Genomic DNA, 11,969 nt, shown 5'->3' on the forward strand with positions numbered 1-11,969 from the left:
CTCTCTGCTTTGAAGAATGATCTTGGACGTTATACTCGTTCTAAACGATTTAATTGCTTTAATGGTTGCGAAATTATCTATGTAAAAGTTAAACGTGGAGGTGGCCCCAGTAGCATTACAAGCTAGATCTGCTGCCTTTCTAACTGCGAAAACCTCAGCCTGGAATACACTGCAGTGATGTGGAAGCTTATACGACTTCCTTAGGTATAACTCTGGACAGTATATCCCCCCGCTTAATCCACTAGTCATTTTAGAGATGTCCGTATAAAAGTTAAGTGTATTGCTTTAGGAGATAAAGCCCTTGCATCATCCTTCTTTTTCGATAGTAATCTTGAATCGCCTTGAAAAACCGGAGCCATTTCCCCCTATAAAAGTGGAGCCTAAGTCTATATGTATGTATACATACTTAGTCATAAAAAAAGCTAATATTAAGAATTTTCTGTAGATCTAGTCTGTAAGATTGTTTTTAATCCGCAACGCATCAGTAGAAGTATCGAATGTCTTGCAGTTTCAATTCAAAATGAGCTAAAGCAACCGCTCCCATATTCTGCAGAGTAATTGGACATCTTTCAGTTCACATTACATCCTTTAGTCAATTGTGCGTGAGATTCTTCACCTACAGCCTTAAATGTTCAAATTAAGTCAAGAAGTGAAGCTACTTAAGCATTTGAAGTGCCAAAACTTATCCGAGCGGGCTCTCCAAAGGTTGTGTAAAGTCTCCGTCTCTACATACTTACAAAATTTATAATATTATTATTTTTTTTTTTTTTTCAAACAAATGTCCAATCCCTTGAAACCTCTGAAAAATTTAGAAAGAAATTAAAAAAAAGTGCCATTAGCTTTAACTCGAATGAAATTACATTTTTTGTGGAAGTTGGGAAAATAAATATTTAAATTAATATTATAAATATTTTATTACATTTTTTTTATTTTTGTGTTTATTAATAAACCACTTCATAGACTTTGATTTAGTATATAAAACCGAAATGATTACGGTACGAACACTAAAAGAACTTTCGAAACATAGTACGTCAGAATTGGACCTATCGATTGTGTTTAAGCTATCGGAAGAGCACTTGACCGTTACGAATGTTATTCCAGTACCATAGTTTGCACAACGCATGCAATTGGGCCTATTTCATATAGCTTTTAGACGATTGGTTCCACACTCTAAATTCACAATTCGAAAATATTAATATACTTACACCTTATTCAAGAAACCATTGAGTCTTTTCTATAATTTGTTATTTTAAACCCACAATGGATTTTGAATTCGACACTACAGCCCTCATACTCATCGGTATTTATATATGTACATATGTGTGTACATAAATTAATGAATTGAGAAAGTCAGCTATTTTCTATTTTCATTAGAATTCATCATGCGAAGCGATCGGTTCTATTAGACACGGCCTATAATGTGCGATATAACATAAGAATGTTAATATATTTCCTGTGCAAATTTTCGATGAAATGTATTCTAAGAAATCAAAGAAATCCTATTATAAAAAGCAATTGATTAATCTGCTATAACATTTGGAACACAGACAGTCTATGATAAAAGTCAAACAAGCACCTAATCATACATACATACATAAATACGTATGAAAATTATAGTACATACATATTAGGACTCAAAATTCGATCGCTATTAATTTATTTTCTTTGAAAATTCAACACATAAAGCATACACACAATATAAAGGGTCTTTCAAAAGACGTGCCTTGACTTTGCTTTAAAATAAAATTTGTAAAAGTTTAGAATGCTCTCAGGTCTCTGAAGGAGACCAAGTGGTCTAGAAATTTCAAAAAAATGATTTTTCGTTTTTTCGATATCTCAAAAGTATATCTTCTTAAGAATGTACTGTGAAATTTTCATATGGAAATTCCCAAATTATAGCTTATACAGCCCATTATCCCGAAACGACTTTTTTCGGCCTGGTGTTGTCAAAAAACAAAAAAAATATCTAATCGAATCGTCTGAAATTTTAATATGTTATACACAACATCAATGGCTTTGGCCCGTTCTAGAATCATATTATTATTTCAATTGTTTCGTATTTTTTTGATTAGAAAACTGAAAAACCCCGATTTTTACAGTGTCAAATTCAAAATCGCGCCATTTTCAAATTTATCTGTTTTTCTTTTACTTTAGTACGGGATATAGCTACATTCATACTGATTAATGATTTTTTATGTTTTTGTGTTTCAGATAAATAAAGGGTGATTTTTTAGCTATTATGTTTTTAAACAGTTGGTTTAAACAGCTGACGCACGTTTCACTGTCAAACATCTTCAGTTTGGTCTATAATTTAACCATGAATCGTCTTACAAACGAACAACCCTTGCAAATCATTGAATTTTATTATAAAAATGCGTGTTCTGTTAAGAAAGTTTAAAGTCGAAAAATTGTGTTGAGCGACGAAGCTCATTTTTAGATCAATGGGTACGTAAATAAACAGAATTGTCGATTTTGGAGTGAAGATCAGCCAGAAGAATTGCAAGAGCTACCAATGTATCCAGAAAAGGTCACAGTTTGGTGCGGTTTATGGGCTGGAGGTATCATTGGACCGTACTTCTTCAAAGATGCTGCGAATCGTAACGTAACTGTGAATGGTGAGCGCTGCCGTGAAATGATATCTAAAATGCAAGAGCTTGATTTGCATGACATGTGGTTTCAGCAAGACGGTGCCACATGCCACACAGCACGCGTAACAATGGACTTGTTGAGAGGTGAGTTCGGTGAACATTTTATTTCACGTTCGGGACCTGTCACCCAGATCGTGCGATATAACGCCTTTGATAATTTTTTGTGAGGCTTTGTTAAAGCTCATGTCTATTCAGACAAGCCTGCTTCAATTGATGCATTGGAAGACAACATTAAAGCATTTATATGTGAGATACCGGCCGAAACATTGGAAAGAGTATGCCAAAATTGGACTAAGCGGATGAACCAATTGAAGCGCAGTCGTGGTCAACATTTGCATGAAATAATCTTCAAACATTAAATTATACGGACTGTACTATCGATTTAAATAAAAATTTCATGCATTTTTTTGAATTTAACGTGTTTTTTTTTTAAACTTTCCTATAGTTTAAGACCCAAAATGGACAACGCCGTCCAGGTGAAATTTTTCGGGAGGCTCAACTTCAGCGCCATTTTTAAATTTATTTAAATTAAAAATTTTTGTTTTTCATTTTTTTATGTAAAAGATTGTTGAGATCGTTGACATATCGATATTGAAGGTTGTTCGACTACACTTTGCGTTACAACAGCAATATTCCAGTTGGTCTGCCAGCCCTATTTCTATCTGCGACAGAACTAGTTCCTTTAAGTTTTCTCACCAACCTTTGAATTGTCGACTCTTTCGGACGATTATTTAGACCAAAAAAATGACGATTTTTACGATATACTGTTCTTAAAAATAGACGAATTTCAGAAGTTTCAAAAATTGTATTGCGTTGATGGTTAAAATTGCATATCTGTCTACTTGACAAATGTCAAAGATGACATAAAAAAAGATACCATCTGGGAATTAATCACTACTGACATCTAGGCGTCACTTTTGACAGACCCTTTATAATGATATAAATAAGCAATTATGTAGATGAAATAAACAAAATCTAGGGGGCGGCATCATAATTTGCATCGACTCATTGTAGCTAAATATTACATACAAATGTGTGTACGCACAAATGTATGTATCGATCAGTTAATATTAATCATAAATGTTCAAATAAAAGTACAAATCGCTGAGCGAACTTTCTCGAACGGAGTGTCGGGTAATATTCGTCGCAAAGTTAAACAGAAACAAAACGAAATCGCATCAAAAGCGAAAAGATGAATCCGCAATTTTTTCGACTAATTTATATTATCAAAGTTTTAAATATCTTGTTTACAATGCGCAAGGCATTTCTGCAAGTGAAGCAACTTTTGCGAAGCAGTTTTGTTTATATTTTTCCCTGAGAGTAGATTTTGTCGCCGGTGGTATCGGCAAAGTTAAAAATAAATCTACTCTCGATGAACTGCGTTAGGCGAACTGCGCTGTCGCTTTGGTTGTGTGGAATCTCATATACAGCAGTGTGCTCTAATTTTGGCAGCGGAGTTTCACCCGTCGAAGTTCGCTCATCGATTGAATCTGCTTATAAAGGTGGCGCAAAACTAATCATCAAATTTTGTTTTTGAATCCTTTATTTTACTAAATAACAAAACAAAAAAAAAGAAAAGAAATTATTTTGTCTAATGGAAGTCTTTATTTTACGCACTCCATTGCTTGTCGGTTTGTATACTGCAGCTGTTTACAAGAGTCAAATGTGATTGATGTACGACATTGTTTCTAAAAATTATAAATCTTCGTATAGGGTGATTAATTTTGCGCCACTTTGTATAATGTTTGCGTGCGCAAACTCTTTTAAAGAAACAGCTTGACAGCTTTGCTAGAGTTGTTATATCTTTCTTTTGCAATCTTGTATGTAGTGGAAACATTCTCAGTGGGCGTGAGGAAGAGTTCTTTTCTGAACCTTGTAGTAATATTAATGCCATTTTTTTTCTAAACTTACATATGTACTTAGTACTGTCATAAGTTCTGTTACAAGGCAAGTCCGTTATAGATATAAAATTTTAATACTTTTTTTAATGAAGTTAGTTTTATTTAATCATGTAAATATTAAAAAAATTAATTTAGATTTTCATTCGAAATGTTCACCACACACAAGCCTTCAAACGGTTAGGCCATTTAGCTCTTGCAGCACGCACGGTTTCTATGGATATTGACGTCGCTGCTCGAATCAAAAATTGTTTATGACTCTATAAATTTTTGTGAGGTCTTCGACAGGCCATGCTCTCCAATTCTGACCACTAACTGTAGTTAAATGGATTCAGATCATGGAAGCCCTGATCGGCAAATCCTCTGCGGCTATCAGGAATATTATTTTTGTGCCACTTCTGAGTTTTTGCTTTATGCTCCAGCCCATCTTGCTGGAAAATCCAATGCTCTCTATTGAAGAGAGTACTGCTCAACTGCTTCATCACACCTTCTAAGACAACCTCCTGGTACACTTTTGCCCGGTCTTAACCCCTTTTTTGTAGAAATTAAGAAATATTGAGCCTTTACAAGGCACTCCCACCAAACTATGTATGGTGGCCACACTGAACAACATCTTTTGTTTCTTTAGAAGTTTTAGCATAGATTCTGTCATTTTGCTTATTAAAAACTTCTTCAATAGTGAAAATTCTCCCATCTGTGAAAAGAATATTTTCAGGGCCGTTGACTGTGAGCCACCGAAGAAACTGCTTGCATCTTGTCGGGTCTAATTTTCTTCAAGCGCGTTGTCAGAAGATGACCAGTTGAGCGACGGAAGTCTTCACATGGATTTGGTCGATATATTTCTACTTTCTGAGGCGATTCCTGCAAATTTTTTCTCGAACGAGTTTTATGGCGGCACTGGTTCGAACCAGGCGAGGTCTACCCCTTCTTTTTCTGTCGGGCACTTTCAGACGTTTGGGAAAAACGATTCATCGTACGGTAAACAATAATTCTCGAAATATAAAGTATTTTTGAGCAATTCGTAAGCCTCTTCTGCACTTTTATCAGACTTTTGTAATGCAGTCAGCGATTTTTTTTAGCTCCCCACTCCATTGCTGACAAGCGAAATTTGCCACGGAACAAAAGCAAAAATAAAGGAACTCTTTTCTAAGACTTTATTCTCGCCGGATGCGTTGTAAAATTTATCACAGAATTTATAGCAAAACAAAGTACATATATACATACTTAAGCGTGAAAACTGCTTCTCCATTACAAACTGCTTCTCGCTTACTTTTGTACCTGATACTTAAATATACATTGTAGATAGGTACATACCCCCTTGATCAAAAAGTTTCAGGAATATCTTCAGAAAATTCAGAACGTTTATTCCTCAAAAGTGATATTATCGACTTTAGAGTACTCCTCATCGACTGCAACGCATTTCGCCATTTTTGGAACCCTTTTTTTGGTATACCCATCAGAACTGCCTTCGATTTTCCTTTACTTCCTTTCGGCTGTTAAAATGCCGAAGCTGGTAAAGGAGGAAATCTTGTGGTTTTTGACTCCATCAAACAGAAAAAAATCGCAGGGAGCCACATCAGGTGAATCCGATGGCTCTTTGGATGAAATTCGTTTCGTTTTTGGTCAAAATTCACGGATATTGATGTCTCTGTGCGATGGTGCGTTATCGTGTTGCAAAATTTACGTCTCATAACGCACAAGTATAGCCCGAATTAACTGTCTGACCTTGTGGCAAAAATTCGTGGTGTACAATGCCGTTGTAATCCATAAAAACCGTGAGCATCGACTGAAAATGACGTGTTTGTTTTTGATTTGGTTTATACGTTTATTCGGAGCTCTTCACTCACTTGCCCGATGCCTAGATAGCGCGTCGTACTCATAAGCCCACGTCTAGTATCTAATTATGATGCGTTTGGTGAATGTTGTGTCGGATTCAGCCTTGGAAATCATACCTTTGACGATATCATCGCGGTCCTGTTTTTGCATGAAATTCAGTTGCTTTGAGACCAATTTTCCTACAAAAAGGCGCAAACCCACATCATTAACTACAATGCCCTGAATGGATTCATAAGGAATGTTCACATTCTCTGTCAACTCTCTGAAGGTTAATTTACGGGAATTGATAAACTTTTCTTTCACTTTATTGATGTCTGCATCAGCTTTCAATGCTAACGGCCTACCACCACGTTCGTCATCCTCTTCTGAAAAGTTCATGCCTCTCGTAAACGGCTGTTTTCTTGAGAGTATCATTACTGAAATAGTTTCCCAATATTTCTAAGGCTCTCGCATAATCTATTTTAAACGTAAAATTTATTTAATGTGGCGTAACTTTTACAAATGTAATGACGATAAAATTGTTGTAGGAATGTTAATCAGAAATGTGGTAAATTAACAAAATGAACGTAACCCAAATTAGTGGACTTATAGTGTTGGTGAAGGTGGTATATAAGCCAACTTTGAGACAACCCTTATGCAGTTCTACTCGCCTTGTACTACTCGTATATATTTATGAACGCACATATAAGTATATTTTGCATACGATTTATGTGATTAATATGGACGCACATTTAATGCAAACAATCTTCAACAAAATTCCCAATCAATGGGTAGCTTACTACGTGCAACAAATTTTATTAAACATTATTAATATTTTTATGTACTTAGTTAGTACAAGAATTGACAGACTTGCCAACATATATCGGAACATTATAGTGAAATCCAAGAAAGGTGTGAAATCGTCAAATTTGGGTCGCTTTAAACTGAAACATTTACGTCAGTGATATTTTCGGTTCTTTTCACTAATTTTGCGTTGTGTTGACTTGCTAAATTCGATCGAACACGCACAGTATTTCGCTGGGGCGAAATTTTAAATAAGCGTTCTTACAGTGTGACCACCGGCTCAGAATATTCAAACGTATGTACTTATATATGTAGATAATATTAGTTTTGCGAAAAAGACATTCATACAATTTTTGCGCAAATGGCTTAAAATGGTTTTATGGTCCTGGGCGATCCTATGACTATCAACTTCGCCGGTCAACTTCGATTATTTCTGTGAGTTTTATCTACATTTTCGACTACGGGCCTACCTGCACGAGGTGCATATTTAACATGAAAAATGCCTGAGCGGTATCGAAGAAACCAAAATTGCACGTAATTAACGTTTAGAGTATCGGCACTCTTAAATATCATTCACAATTTCAGCGGCAGGTATTGCATTTTCGCTTTTATCAAAGAAAACCTGTGAAATGTACTAAATTTTTCTCTTTGTTGTCTTCCACTGTTAATACCATGTAACTGAGTGGAACAATTAGCAGAGGAATTTTTTAGTGTGAAATGTCATCTTGACAACGAGCACAAACTTTAAATTGTTTGATCGATACTTTACGAGATATCGATAACTGCAGCCCTCTACCGCGAAAGTTATGTATTTTTTCTCCTGGCCGATAATGTCTTTCAATGTTGATAATGTCAAAAAAGGAAATGTTCTAAAGCTTGTCGGGCGTATTTTTGGCAGTAAGAGGTTGAAACTGAGACGGTATTTCGTTGCTGAGGGTACACTGCAATTTCACACACAATGCTCGAAAGTTTATCTCGACAATTTCCACGGGGGAATTTTAGTAGCGAATGTGTCGAAATGCTCAAACTTCACTCGATTTTATGTTTTGAATGAATTTCGGGCATTATTCAGCCTACAAAACAAAGCCGCCAAAAGTGGATATATCACTGAAATTGCTAAAATTAGCTATTGGAGTACTTACAGATTTTTTTTTTTTTTTTTTTTATTATTATTCACGGATTCCCTTTGTGAAAAATTCGGTCGGTTTTGCCGCAATCCACGAATCGATCCATTTTTTGACTTCATCGTAATTACGGAAGTGCTGGTCAGCCAGGCCATGTTGCATCGATCGGAAGAGATAGTAATCGGATGGCGCAAGGTCTGGACTATACGGCGGGTGGGGTAGGACATCCCATTTGAGCGTTTCTAAGTATGTTTTGACCACTTGTGCAACATGTGGCCGAGCATTGTCATGTTGCAAAATAACTTTGTCGTGTCTATCGGCGTATTGCGGCCGTTTTTCTCGCAGTGCTCGGCTCAAACGCATCAATTGTCGTCGGTAGACATCCCCCGTAATCGTTTCATTCGGTTTCAGTAGCTCATAATACACAACACCCAGCTGGTCCCACCAGATACACAGCATAACCTTCAGGCCATGAATATTCTGCGCCGACGTCGATGTTGAAGCATGGCCAGGGTATCCATACGTTGCCCGACGTTTTGGATTGTCGTAATGGACCCACTTTTCATCGCCAGTCACAATTCGATGCAAAAAACCCTTTCTTTTGTGCCGTTGAAGCAGTTGTTCGCATGCCATAAAACGGCGTTCAACGTCTCTTGGCTTCAATTCATACGGCACCCAATGGCCTACCTTTCGGATCATTCCCATGGCTTTTAAACGTTTGGAAATGGTTGATTGATCAACTCCCAAAGTTTTTGCAACCTCTTCTTGCGTTTGAGCCGGATCTTGATCGAGCAATTCCTCCAATTCGGTATCCATGAACTTTGGCGGCGCACCCTCGCGTTCTTCGTCTTCCAAGCCAAAATCACCACTTTTAAAGCGTGCAAACCACTTCTGGCACGTTCGCTCAGATAGAGCATGCTCACCATAAACTTCCACCAAGATACGATGACTTTCGGCTGCTTTTTTCTTCATATTAAAATAATGAAGAAGAATTCCCCGCAAAAACACATTATTTGGCACGAAATTCGACATTTTCAAGTGTGGTAAAAATATTGTTGTTTACGCTTCAAATAAAAAACTTATACTGACGTTTGTGCCTTACGACAGTAGCTCTCCAATGAATGTTTGGAAATGTGGATCGATGGAATAATAATCAAGTTACGCCATCTGTTGTAAAACCGCACGAACTTATTCATAGTCCTATTTCTTTTCTAGACCTAACATTTTCTGTTATAATAGGCGATGACGAACATTCCAAATCTTTCTCTTTATTTATTTATTTATTAATTAATGTTTAACAAAATTCAGAACAGACTTTAAAATATTAATTTAAAACTAAAATACAAATTTTACAATGTTTAATTAAAATTAATATATAATATAAAATTACAATATTTAATTAAACAAATTTATAATTAAAATGTGAAGTATAATTACATTATTAACATAACAAGCCATTGAATGGCTAAAAATACATACGAGTTGCAGTTGAGTTTTAAAAAAATAAATAATTATGAAACTAAAATAACAACTACTTTCGAAGTATTAGTTTGATTTGTTACATAGAAAGTATTTTTTTAATTGCATTTGAAATACCTGCTTGGCTACAGAAAGGTCCAAATCCAAAAAGGACGAGAAGTAATTAAAGTCAGACAACGTTCCAACGAGTGGTGCATTAGCACATTGACATTATCTCTTAAAAAAGCTTGAAACGCCGAAAATTTCTGCAAGGAACATTAAACTTAATCTTTCTAGAAAAACTGGCCACCAAATTTCGCCATTAACGAGATCAAAGGGAAATGATACTGCCTGAAAGGTACCTTTGTCACTTAATGCGAAAAGGCAGCGAATCAATCGACAGCGAGATTCGTATGATGGTTTCGAGTCTGAGAAATTGAGTGAATGTAGTGTGAAACGCTGATAAATTTCATACACCATCACGCAGTAATGACGTAATACGAAGAAACTGCTCTAAATATATGTTGAGGTGTACCGAAAGAGAATTTCACATGCGCCATGAATTGTAAGCCTCCAGGTTCCGGTTATGAACAACAGCCGGTTCTAAATGCTTCGATTGCTTAAATGATTGCTTTCCTTGTAAATATTCATTTAGCACTACATTGTACGGTTTACTGCTGGTCATCGGATGAACTTAATAGTGGACAGGGTTGAGCATAGTGCAGTAAATAATTTATGTATTAAACGGATAGTTAAACACTGAAAAATAGTTGTAATGAAATCCTTAGTTACTTATTAGTAAAATTTTTTTGATATACAGTGAAACCTCCCGTGGGCGGACACTCATCGTCAGTCAGCTTTTGTCCGTCCAAGAGAGGTATCTTCTTCTGATACATAAAATGTGGTGTAGAAAAAAATGTCCGCTCAAGAGAGGTGTACGGCTAATAGAGGTGTTGTTAGAAGAGGCTACACTGTAAATGCAATACTTACAATAGTATATTTGGTAAGCACCAAATGACAGAAAAGCGTAAAAGTTCATAACATATTATCTTTGATTTAAAATTTCGGTAGTGATTTATAAGAATTTCCAAGCATTACTCATTCGTAAAGACGCCATGATAAAAAATTAAGCTTTGATTGACGTTTTGACAGTGTCAGACCATAAAAAAGATTTAAATATGCATTTTTGTTTAAATTCAAAATTCTTATGCTCCTTTAAAAATCCCGACAAGATGCTTTGACGCTGCCTATGACAGATAGGCCTGCCACAATGAGTCCGCTGCGACAACAGATTTGACTGACGTGACATGTAAAACATTCCAATGGTGCCACAATGAAAATATTGACGCTTGTAAACCAAAGAAAGAGAAAACAATATTATATTTCGGTAAGTATATGTAAACAGGTTGTTGTTGGTACAGAAATACATTTGAAAATTTTTGAAACGGGTACACGAGTTTATGGGACGCACATGTAGTTTTCAGGACACATTTTGGTTTTCGAATTGCTTTAATTAGGCTTGAGCTATTGTCGAAAATACAGTATTGCATTTAAATTTACTAAACTAATTTAGATTGCTTTTTTCGTATTTAATTTTATGTAATAAAAAACACCATTTTCTGTCCGGCAAAAGCAGAAAGTTACCAACTTTTGTGCGTACTGACATTTTCTACGCTTTTTTGTTGCGCTTTCTGCCCTAAGACACATGATTATTTCGCCATCAGTCAAATTCGTTGTCGCAATGAACCTAATTTAACGGACCTTTAGAACTAAAACAATTTATTGCGGTTAAGAACAGTTTACTTTACTTTAAGCTCGAATTTCGAAACAGAGTTTGAACTACTTATTTATATGGCCTGCTTAAGGATCACAACTCGTTACCCGATTAAGGTCGACTGTGATAAGTGATATTTGATGCACTTAACTATTTTCACAACGTGGCAAAGCTCATACAGCTCGTGGTTCATTCGCCAACACGAAGATAGCCGAATACTTTCCGAAATATTTTTCTCTCGAATGCCCCAAGAGCGGCTGCATCAGTCTGCGACACAACTTATGCTTCAGCGCGATAGAGTAGAATGGGTAAGATCAGTGCCCCGTAGAGTGTTAGTTTTGTCGGGCGAGATAGGTTTCTGCTTCACATTTGTTTACTGAGTACATACATAGTAACACCAATTAGATAGGCTTGATTCGTCAACTTATCTGCAGGCTGACATATATTA

At 36.0% G+C, this 11,969-nt stretch overlaps 1 protein-coding gene across 1 annotated transcript in view; it reads left to right on the top strand.

Annotated features, from left to right (window-relative positions):
• Positions 1-11,969, top strand: part of LOC128860443 (calcium-binding protein E63-1) — a 205,370-nt gene that overhangs the window by 28,402 nt on the left and 164,999 nt on the right. The gene's annotated exons all lie outside the window — the stretch shown is intronic.

This window comes from Anastrepha ludens, chromosome 4 (genome assembly GCF_028408465.1).
Source record: "Anastrepha ludens isolate Willacy chromosome 4, idAnaLude1.1, whole genome shotgun sequence".
NCBI lineage: Eukaryota > Metazoa > Arthropoda > Insecta > Diptera > Tephritidae > Anastrepha > Anastrepha ludens.